The sequence below is a fragment of the Castanea sativa genome, chromosome 12 (assembly GCF_040712315.1).
Source record: "Castanea sativa cultivar Marrone di Chiusa Pesio chromosome 12, ASM4071231v1".
Taxonomy (NCBI): domain Eukaryota; kingdom Viridiplantae; phylum Streptophyta; class Magnoliopsida; order Fagales; family Fagaceae; genus Castanea; species Castanea sativa.
The window spans coordinates 17,164,678-17,176,015 of NC_134024.1; positions in this window are offsets into that span (position 1 = coordinate 17,164,678).

The following is an 11,338-nucleotide window of genomic DNA, read 5'->3' on the forward strand; positions in this document are numbered from 1 at the left end:
TATTCTTGGCAGCGTTGAATGTTGGACAAATCCTCTTCCAATGTCCTTTCTCACCACAATGGAAACACTTTCCTTTGGTTTTCTTTCCTTTGTTGGCAACCCCTAAGGCAATTTGTTTACCATCTTTCTTAGTGAAGTCCTTCTTCTTCTTCTTCTTACCCTTGCCTTTCGACTTAGGTTGAGAAGTAGAAACTTCACCCACATTGGCTTCAACACTAGAAGTACCAAGGATGCCTTCCGCCGCCACTAACTCATTCATTAATTTAGACAAAGAATAAATCTTTTTGTTCATATTATAATTGAGTCTGAATTCCTTGAATGATTCTGGTAGTGACTGGAGTATCATATCCACTTGGGGTTCTCCATCAATGTCGGCACCTAAAACTTCTAATGTGTTCAGATTAGCAATCATCCTAAGACAATGCTCTCTCACTGAACTTCCTGCAGCCATTTTGGTATTATAAATTTGCCTCATGGTTTCTTGCCTTGCAGAACGGCCTTGCTCACCAAACATCTCCTTCAGACTATGCATTATGTTCGAAGCAAGTTCTACATCCTGTATTTGATGCTGTAGAATATTTGAGATAGATGCTAGGATGTAGCACTTGGCCATCTCATTAGATTTCTGCCAACGATCATATCGTTGTTTTCCCTCAAGAGGAGCATCTAATGAAGGAAAGTTAGGACATGGTTGAGTAAGCACATATTTGTGCTCTTCTGCAGTAAGAACAATGTCCAAATTTCTTTTCCAATCAACATAGTTGGATCCAGTCAGTTTGTTTTGGTTAAGAATAGAAACAAGTGGGTTAAATGATGCCATGACAAAATCTGAAAATAATAAACATGAATATAATAAGTAAATTGGACATTATCAATTTAGCATAAAAGCATATAATATGGAACCTTAATAAAACCATAAAATAATATATGCAACGACAACCCAATCTCATATTCAATATCCCTCAGCATAGAGTGAACATAAAATACTATGATTGATTGAGAACTATTCTCATTATTAGTGCTATCATGATAACTCTTATCAAACACTAATAATATGCCGTTTTACATTTAGCCTCTAAGTAATAATAGTAAGAACTCAGCCTAGAGGATACTATAATACTTAGTCTAGTGTATACCATTGTCTAGAATTATGTGTAACCACATTTCATCCCTTTAACAGGCTTATTTTGTAGTACCATGATAAAGCACCCTCCGCATGGAATGCAAAACTCGAAACTAAGACAAGGTGTTTATCAAACTACTATAAACCAGGAAATTCAATCTTGTAGGACCATGAAATAAATACTCTCCGCATGGAATGCTAAGCTCGAGGCAAAGACAAAGTATAAATTTCACACTACTATGAACCAACAATGAAGGCCGTGAGATCCAACCCTTGTATCTCTCTCCCACTAAATATTTTAAAATAAAGGTTTTTAAGATCAAGAATGATAATAATGCTAGACACGTGAAAAAATATAATCCTAATCTAATTAGGAATAAATTTTATAATCCTAGCATTAACATATATAAATATATATATATATAACGTAATAAAAACCCTTATTACATATAAAAATTCATATTATATTATATATAATATAATATACCAATTAATATATGTAATATATATTTAATTACATTATATTATATATATATATATATATAACGTAATAAAAACTCATATATTATAAAATAATATTATATTATAATATATATATATATATATATAATACAACATATGATTATTATATTATATTATATTATATAATATATATATATATATAATACAACATATGATTATTATATTATATTATATTATATAATATATATATATATATAATACAATATATGATGGTCAAAAGGGAAGAATCCTTACGTATTCATTTTTTCAAGCAAAAAGTGGCCATCTCATTCAATGGTCAAACCATGCATGAAAGTCCAAAAGGTACAAGCCAAAAACAAACAATGTCACATGGATTCACTTTCTTTCAAAGCAAAAGAATGGTCAAACCATGCAATATAGTCCAAAAGGTGCAAGAAAATATCAAGCAGTGCATTGACCAAACGGTTACAGAACTATTGCATTCAATCTGTGTAAAGGTTTTGCTTTATGCATGATCTCGTGGACCCTATTTGGCAAATATCATTCCGCCATTAACTGTTTACAATTATATACATGCTAGTTCTTGACGGCTTATGAATATATAACCGAATGATAACAACCATAAATATAGATTAATTCCATATTATAACATACGAAATCAATCATTTTCCATATATGAATCATGGCATATAAATTTCAACGCTAATAACGTAAATTCATAAAACCATGATAATCAAACCATGTCTACACAAAGATGACGGTTTTCATAAATTCTAAAATTTAATCACATGCTATACAATCATGATATGAAAACCTGGCTCTGATACCAATTGAAGGAAAAAATTCTGGTTTTGCATCTCATGCAAAACCCACAGCGGAAGCAACGAACTAGGATCTATTTCATTCATGATTGATAACGTGCACAATATAAATTTCAGAATTTAAGAACAAGATAGCGTACCTTGGTGTGGAGAAATTCAAAACAAAGATTAGAAGCACTTGGGAACACTTTTAATCTTCACTCCAATTCCACTTTACGCCCAAGATGTGTGGTCTCTCAATTAGTTTTTCAAAGGGAGAATGAAAGTGTGTCTCACACTCTCTCACACACCATTTCTTTTTCTTTTCTAATCTCTTCTCTATAAAAATTCTGTATGTTTCTCCCTTTATAACTAACTGATCATCTAATTGGGCTGGCCTATTGGGCATTTCCAATTGGGCTTTAGTGTGTGGCTTGGAGTGGGACCAAAAGGGACCAATAAGACACTAGCTCCAATGGGCCTTGGGCTTTTCCGTCAACTCTTGACAAGTCCAAAGTTACCATTAATTATATTTAATACCACTATATAAATATAATTGCACTCTAGGCCTTATTAATAAATTATATCCCAAGACTTTATTGTACACGTAACCCCTTCATAAAATATTCGTAATAACACAAAGTCATAAATGTAGATTGCCACTTTGTAAATTACTACATCTTATCCTTGAGTACCCGGTTTAATTCTTTAAAGTTATTCATTATATATTTATGAAATCCAATTTCATAAATATATACTTTAGTAATTTCTTACTAAAGTGGTTAGGCCTAACTCTCTGAATAACTGAAACCATTAAACTTATCTTAAGGGAATATTTTATATCTCCATCAAGAGACTATGAATTCCATCTTGAGAATATATGTTCCATCAACACTAAATGTGGCTGTCCAACATACTGAGGTTTTGACCGTCACTTCAGATCTCACTCCTGATATATCAAAGCAACCTACACTTCATGATCAGGTCTATTATTCTCTCAGGATTAAGAGTTCATGCAAATAGAAGTCGTGAGATTTATTATTCATTTGACAGTCGTTAGAAGAATAATAAATCTCACAGCAGTTCTGTTCAATATGTTTTAACTCTTAAAATATATCAACATATCAACTAGAAGCTTCCACTTCCATGATCAAGACAAATCATCTTAGTTGACACGTTATAGTCTTCGCAGATGAAATGCCCAATTTCATCACCGACTACGAACTATTAATTCTGAGTTTACAAAGAACTTGTGATTTACATCTTCTGTGACTTTTCACATAAATCACATACAATGCATCTCATGGACTATATGATAATGTCTCATATTCATGTTACCATTATTTTAGATAATAATAAAATAACTTTATCAATCACAATATTAAGTCATACATCATGTCATACATAATATCATACATAGCATCATACAATAGGATTTAAGGGCACTAATCCTAACAAAGCATAGTGATAAGGAGATAACGCCCACATAAATATATAACAAGTATATATTAATCTGACTTGCTGGATATTAATCTGATGGATACCTGCACCCTTCACCTCCCCCTTGCGCACGTATCTAGCCTAATATCTGAGTTAATTCATATTAGCCCATTAATCACCACAATTAAAAAGAATAAAATAGTCTCTCTTCTTTTCAATGTGGGATTAAACATTTTCACTAACTCCTCATCTTCCATATTCACTCCCACATCTTTACATTGATGTTGTAATATTTATTCATTTTAATTAATTAAGGGCAAGACTTAAGTACAATACTTAAGTGCTGTTTCTTAGATTTCCCTCTTAAGATTCTGCCGTGTTGATTTTTTCTCATAGAAGGGAAGTGTATTTTTTAGTTAAATAATCACATAGCTGAATCCTAAAAGGGGAACTTAAGGAACAGCACCTAAAGTACTGTACTTAAGTTTTGTCCTTTAAATAATATGAATTATTAGTCAATATGTTTGCATCTCTCTCTCTCATTCTCAATTACACACCCTGATATTAAGGTTTAACTATCCCCTGAGCCCATTGGACTTTTGTAAATTTGGCCCTTAAGTAGTTTGCTATCAAGTTGCATTTTGAACTGCATTCTACTAGAGAGGCCTGGGGAATACATGGGACTTTCATTTGAGAGGATAACTGAATGAGTAATTGCTCTCGATATGCCCACCTATCGGCCACACTCCCCTCTCCCTGGCCGGATAGTTTTGATTTTTCATGCCATTTAATTCGGACTTAATTTTCACTGGCTTGCTTTTTCATGCCGTCTCTTTTAATTTAATTAAACAATTTCATGGCCTAACACGATGTCCTTGCGGATTTGATTAACGTGGGTCAGTTGATCTAGGTGGGCTTTTACTTTTAGTACTAGTGCCTCATACGGTAATGTAGAAGAAATCATGTTTGATGAACTTGTGTTACAGGAAGGAAAAGTTAATGAAATTTTAACATATCCCCAAAAAGGATCCTGATCCTCAAAGTTAGTAAATCATTAACGTGGGTCATATGTTCTGGGTTTAGTACTATGCCCCATACAGTAACAACAAGGAAAAGTTAATTAACATTTTAATAAATATTAAAAATCTGATTGCGAGAATTCATAACAAAAATTGAAGTACATTGGCAGATGCTAATGACATACTAGACATAGTTTACTTTTAAAAAACTGGTAATCTTTTTAGATGTTCTAGATCTATTGGTGAGAATGTCAAACTAGGATTGATGATAAAAAAAAGTGTCAGACTAGGTTGATGACATTAAGTATGACTAAAAGTTCACCATGAGGTTTGATATTTCTATTGCTTTGTTGTGTGTAGTTGTGCCCTTCGTTTTGTAATGACTCATCAAAATTCAAGTGGGTTTTTAAGTGTTTTTATTGTCTGGATTTTTCTTCTAATGTTGGCTGCAGCTTATTCTCAATTTTTTTTCCCAGCTGTGATGTAGATAGATGGCTTTGAATACTTCAAAGGAAAATTCCCCCACCGTCTTAAATGAATTCTTGGAGTATGTGGCTAGAATTAGTGCACAATCTGTCATCCAACGGCGGCATGGCAATGAATTATAAAAACTTGTATTTTGGAGAACAATTGAATCATCAAAAATTTCAGAAACTTTCATATGAATGTATTGTGAATTAGAAACTTTTAGAAAAAATGTGATAGGTTTATTTAAATGTATTTCCAATGTTATGATCCTCTTTTGTATACTGAAACTACGACAAGTTTTATTTCAAATGTATTTTCAAACCTATGATTCTCTTTTTGTACAATATATTACAACAGGTTTTATTTCAAATGTATTTCCAATCTTGTGATCTTTTCTTACAATATATCATGACAGGTTTTATTTATTTCAAATGAATGTATTTTGAATTAGAGACCTTTAAATAGAATTGAGACAGGTTTTATTTTCAAATATATTCACAAACCTATGCGATAGGTTATATTTCAGATTAAATGATAGAATTAAAAACTTTTCAATAATTGTATTGAGTACTTATCTATCTCAAGATCCTTTAAATATTTATATTACATAGAAGAAACGATTAAAAGTTTTTGAGATGTGTTGATAAAAATTTCAAGTTTTATTCACCTTCCTGTAAACTAGCTGATTCCTTTAACAATTTAATAGAGAGAAATAATTGGTGGAAGTCCAACTTAGTGATGTCTTAAGATTCAATAGATAAATAATGCCACTATAGATCTCTAAAAGATTAGACCGTGATGCCAAAGGTAGTATTTGCACAACTTCAAGTCAATTACCACTTGTAATATGCCATTTGCATGTTTTATAAATTCAGAAGTTAAACTCTAATTTTACTCACTTACTTCGACGAGAAACTCTTTCACTCTGACATAGAATCCCAACTACAAAGCAGAAAAACCCAAGCTTGACAAGAAAAAATGCTGCTTCTTGAATCCACAGAGAATGGTTTGTCAACCATGTTCTCAAATTACTACTCCTCACTCATGTCTTCAGGTACTGATTTTCTCCTTAAACCCATTTTGCTACGTGGATTTTCTGGTTCATTACACTTGCTCTTTTTATTTGGCTTGTTTGTCTCATGGGTGTGCCAGAGATTCAAGATGGGTAATAGGGAAGGTTCAAAGGAAAGGTTTAAGAAAACCAGGAGTTTGTACTACAAACAAACTCTAATTTATTGTTTGGATGTTTCTGTGTTCAGTTTTGTCTTATAACCTGTTTATATTATAATATTAATATATATATATATATATATATATATATATATATATATATATATATATATATATCACCAAACCCTATAAACAAATCCATGATATTATAATAAAACCTGTTATATTATAATATAAACCACAAATTTTATTAACCTGTTGTAGGCCTGATCTCAATCCCTTCAACCTTGAGGGGATGGTAATGGGGCAGAGCGGGTCCGAAGAATAGGGTTTTCACCCCCACCCCACATGGTTTTGTCTTATTTTATCTCCGTCCCACCCCACCCCGCATGATGAGGAAAGTTTTCTTGCCCCATCTTCGCTCCTTGGGGCCCCGCAAAGTCCTGCCCCACCCCGTAATACTCTACTTCTTGTTAATTTTCCCACAACTATTACAATTGCTTTTAATAAAATTTGTTTTGTTAATAAAAATATACTTTAAATTAAAAATAAATTTATCGCATCGAATCAAACTAATTTTTAGCAAAAATTGAATAATATTATTAAAGTGTTTAACAAGACAATATCACAACAAAAACAAAAATCTCATAATACAAAATCAATTATTCAATAGTATATAAATTTGTTTATAATAAAGACAAAAGAAAATATTAAAATTGGTACCTTATTTCTAACATTGCTAAAGAAAAAAAAGGGTAGAAATCCTTGTTGGGTAAAATAAAATAAGATGATAATATGTTTGTTTAAATATTAGGGTTTTAGGATATAAAAATTATACAATTTAACCCTTATCAATACAGGGTATGGATAAGACAGGGCAGGGCGGGTTGGGTCCAAAAAGTCTAAACTCATCCCTGCCCCACACCATGGTGCAGGGCTAAAATCTAGCCTTATCCCCACCCCATCACCTTTTGCAAAGTGGGGAAAACCCGTGTAAGGCAAAGCGGAAAGGAGCGGGTTAAGCGAGGCGGGGTAAAATTGCTATCCCTACTTAAGGGCATCAATGAGGGCAGTATTCCACTCACCTTCTTCTACCCCATAATTTTAATTTGCAGTTCATCATCTTCTCCTCCTTCATTGAAAAACTCGCCCAACTCAATCTTTAACCATCCATCTTTTCTCAGCTTGGCTTTAAAGCAGGAAGGCCCAAACAAATAGTTCATTCATAAACCTCACCTCCTCCAGTAGTCCAACTGAAGCCTTCAAAGGAGGGTCATCAAATTTACAGGCTCTCCTCAACTTGAACACAAGGTAAGCAATATAGCTTGTTTTCGAAGACAACATGGAAGTACTCATCTTGTCACAGATTTCAAACCAACACACATCTAAATCTAATAGTTATCAATTGTCTAATTTACTATTTTCTTATTGTTATCAATTCTCTTTCTGCTATTAAAATTTTTTTTGTTTGCTAACACTTTTTTTAATGTGTTAAAATAGAAGATCTAAAAGTTGATAAATGAAAAGATGTAAAAGTTAGGTTTTAATTTTTATAAAACCTAGCTTTTAGATCTTCTTTTCCCTTGAATTTTTAGTTTTTTAATGTTTTGAGAGGAGAGAGAGAGATAAAAAAAAGGTAACAAAAATACAAAGCTACCCATATTTTTAACAAAGGTGGGTAACGGGAGACAAACAGAACTAATCTCAAGTGAGTAAGGTGCCAATTTTTAAACCACAGGTAGGTAAAGTATTTTTCGGGCAAACCACAAGTGGGTAAAGTGTAATTTTTCCTAAAAATTTGGATGTTATTTAAAGTAGAATTAAAAGTTCATATGCATGATGCAAAGTGTCCTGCACTGTCATCTATTGCTTCATTTTTTTTTTTTTTTTTCATTCTCATAACTTTGTTCCCAATATTAAAACCATGCAAAGAGATTATTTTTTAAAGTCCAAGTTCATTCATTATTTTTTATGTTTGTAGGTATTAGGTAAAGCATATCAAGTTTTAAGTGATCCACTGCATCTTTACAAAAAAAAAAAAAAGTGTGATCCATTGCAAAGCGATGCTTATTATAAAGATGGAAAATTTTGCCTATCTAGGTATGTTTTTATGCCTGCACTTATGGAAACATTGGAAGTTGTCATATACTCATATTACTGCTCCTTTGTGTTTCATATTACTACTGTATTAAAGAACAATAAGGATTCTACTAGAAGAACAATATTTGAATTTCAATTCCATTTACTCTACTTGAGTTTCATGGATTGACTTTTTTTTCCCACAAATTTTGGCTTCTTTTCTACAACATTTATTGTATTGTTAAACCAAACAAACCTCCTCATTTTAAAATTCCAGTTTTTTTTCCTTCTCAGAAATTTCTATAAGGGTTTGCATTTGTAAGTATTAAGATTTTTATGTTTTATTTTCGTCTACGAATTGAAGGTTTGCAGTTTTTTTTTTTTTTTTGCAAGGGTTTGCATGTGTACATTTTAGGATATTTATGATAGACAAGGTTTAAAGTTATAGTAGTCATTGATCTAAACATCGATTTGATATGAGTAGAGGAAGTTTAACATTTTAGGAGTTCCACCATGGTCTATTCGTTCTTTTGCTTAGTCAAAGCTATCTACGGTAACTTATAAATTATGATGGATAAGGATAATGATTACATTAATTTTGTAGCTTCGACTTCTCTTCCATATCCCAATGAATTTGGTCACATAAATTGATTGATTGACCCCAAGAAAGATTCTTTTCCTAAGTTCTCAATTGGATGAGTTTTTCCAATTATAATCTGAATACAAACAATTATTAAAACATCTCCATTTTAGGAACCATGGAATTGGAAGTAAATGAAAGAATATAAAATTTAAATCTTTCTTCTCATTGTGTTCAGATGGGTGGTAAAGGAAGGAAAGTTCATACCAATTCCAAGTCTTCATTAATAGGAGAAAATATATATTGATTCCTTTAAAATGAATTATTGTTTAGATAAGAATCTTATTATTTTGTAAATAATATTTTAAAGTGTAGATTAAGGGCGCAGAACACTGAAAAGTTCTGTTCCGCCATTTTGTATAAAGACAAACCATACCATTGTTTATGACAATAGTAAGCGAAAAAAACATAATATCTTTCAAAATAGTCAACACAACATCCAATGGTGTAACCCATCATGCCTTGGATCAGTGAGAATCTTATTTCCTTGGGAATTTCTAGATACTTTTGTGAAAGCTATTTTGGTGGTTGTTGTATCTCTATTTACTGCTACTTGAATAACAGCTTCTGTTGTATCTCTATTTACTTCTGCTTTGAATAACAGCTTCTATAATTTGTGAGGGAAGGGGTGTTTATTTTCCCTAGCATTTATTATGAGTTTCTTCCTTTATATTTAAGAGACAAATTGTATTCTCTTCATATCTTTCCCCTTTGGCTCTTATATTTTAACTTTGTTGTACATGTAGAATGAGTATCATCTTCTATTCTAGATTAGAGAGGAAAAAGAATATATACTTTTTTAAATCTGTAAACGAATGAACAAACAAAAAAGAATTAAATGATTGTTTCAATCAATCTACAATTTTTGCAATAATTGATATATAATTGTTTAGTTCTCATTGCAAATATAATTATACTTTTATAGAATGCTTTGAGCCATGGTACGTAGAAGGTGAAGTCTTATTTGTTCCAAGTGATTATTTGTTTGAGCAAAGTAAATATAAATAATTTTCCTAAAACTATCTCGTGCATTGCACAGCGACTAGTCTATATCTATATATATCTAAAGACTGAAGGATAGCATTTATTGTTACTACTCTCCTGTTAAGCCACATTAGCAGCCACCTCATCTACCTATTTCCCATTTCTCTCCACTACTTCCAACCATAACTTCCCTTTTACCCTTTTTATCTCTCCACTACTCTCAACCTTAATGTCACTCTTCATCTATCTCTTCCACTTCCTTTTATTTTGACTCTTCTTATCCCTATTTTATTACTATAAATATGACACTCTCTCCCATTCTATACATATTTTCTCACATGAAAAAGGTTATCTCTCTCTCTCTCTCTCTCTCTCTCTCTCTCTCTCTCTCTCTCTCTCTCTCTCTCTCTCATGTTTTATTTTTGTGTGAATTTTTTATTTTTTGTATCTCTACTTTAGATTGATTTATTTATGTGTTCTTTAGAATTTTATTTTGGGTTGCAATTTTATTTTGTGTTTTAAGTTATTATCTTTTTTTCTTTCTATGAATGTTAAATGTTATTCTATTGCATATAAATATAGTTTACAAGAATATATTGTTTTTCTATTATATATCATGGCTTGGATAATTTGGTGTTTAACTTATATATATATATATATATATATATATATATATATATATATATATATATATATCTAAAAACTGAAGCATAGCATTTATTATTACTACTCTCCTGTTAAGCCACATTAGCAGCCACCTCATCTACCTATTTCTCATTTCTCTCCACTACTTCCAACCATAACTTCCCTTTTACCTTTTTTATCTCTCCACTACTCTCAACCTTAATGTCACTCTTCATCTATCTCTTCCTGTTCCTTTTATTTTGACTCTTCTTATCCCCATCTTATTACCATAAATATGACACTCTCTCCCATTCTATACATATATGTTTTCTTACATGAAAAAGGTTATTTCTCTCTCTCTCTCTCTCTCTCTCTCTCTCTCTCTCTCTCACATTTTATTTTTGTGTGAATTTTTTATTTTTTGTATCTCTACTTTAGATTGATGTATTTATGTGTTCTTTAGAATTTTACTTTGGGTTGCAATTTTATTTTGTGTTTTTAAGTTTTT